Here is a 1,178-nt window from a genome sequence, read left to right on the forward strand (position 1 = left end):
TGGAGCTTCGGCTTCAGCATCAGTCCTTCCAGTGAACACCCAGGACTGATCTCCTTTAGGATGGACTGGCTGGATCTCGTTGCAGTCCAAGGGACTCTCAAGAGTCTTCTCCAACACCACAGTTCAGAAGCATCAATTCTTTGCTCTGCTTACTGGAGCCAGGAAACTCCCTGTCTTGGACTGAACATGCCTGAGTTGTTTTTGTCTCCCAAGCCCTCCCAGGCCAGCTGTGCCCTGCCTGTCTACAGAGCCCCCAGGGGTGCTGACTAAAAACCTCATCTGGGGGGAGGGCTCGAGGTGAAGCGAAGCAGGCGTCTTTCTCCTGCAACCAGGGGTGTCCTGCTCGACCACCCCGAAGGAGCTGCTTTCAGAGCAACGCACCTTCATTGTTTGGTCGCTCAGCTGTGTCCGCCTTTTGCAATCCCATGGACTGCAGCCCGCCAGGCTCCTCTGTACATGAGATTCTCCAGGCAAGAATACTGGAGTGGGTTGCTGTTCCCTTCTTCAGCGGTTTTTCCCAGCTCAGGGATCAAACCCCAGTCTCCTGCACTGCAGACAGATTCTGTACTACTGAGCCACCAGGGAAACCCTTTCATTTACACTTAACAGACCCATCTTTACTTTTTACACACCATTGCTTCCACTTCACACAATCCTTTATTGTTTTATTGAAGCATAGTTGATATACAAGATTACACTAGCTTCAGGAGTGCAGTAAAGTAATTCAAAATTCTATAGATTATAGGCCAAAGTTACTACAAGATAATGGAGATCAATGTTATGCCAGCTGATGTGAAGAACTGACTCAATGGAAAAGGCCCTGATGCTGGGAAAGACTGAGGGCAAGAGGAGAAGGGGATGACAGAGGATGAGATGGTTGGATGGCATCATCAACTCAATGGACATGAGTTTGAGGAAACTCTAGGAGACAGTGGAGGACAGAGAAGCCTGGCGTGCTGCAGTCCATGGGGTGGCCAAGAGTCAGACACGAGTTAGTGATAGAACAACAACAGGATAACATATAATTAAATACAGAATAGAATGCTGGGACTTACCTGGAGGTCCAGTGGCTAAGGGTTCCCAGGTGGCTCAGTGGTAAAGAACCCGCCTGCCAATGCAAAAGACTTGGGTTTGATCCCCTGGGTCAGAAAGATCCCCTGGAGAAGGGAAGAGCAACC

At 49.7% G+C, this 1,178-nt stretch overlaps 1 long non-coding RNA gene across 1 annotated transcript in view; it reads right to left on the reverse strand.

Annotated features, from left to right (window-relative positions):
- The window catches only part of LOC105001438, a 79,872-nt gene that overhangs the window by 42,975 nt on the left and 35,719 nt on the right, over nt 1–1,178 (reverse strand). The window lies entirely within an intron of this gene.

Source organism: Bison bison, unplaced genomic scaffold (genome assembly GCF_000754665.1).
Source record: "Bison bison bison isolate TAMUID 2011002044 unplaced genomic scaffold, Bison_UMD1.0 scf7180017864383, whole genome shotgun sequence".
NCBI classification, from domain to species: domain Eukaryota; kingdom Metazoa; phylum Chordata; class Mammalia; order Artiodactyla; family Bovidae; genus Bison; species Bison bison.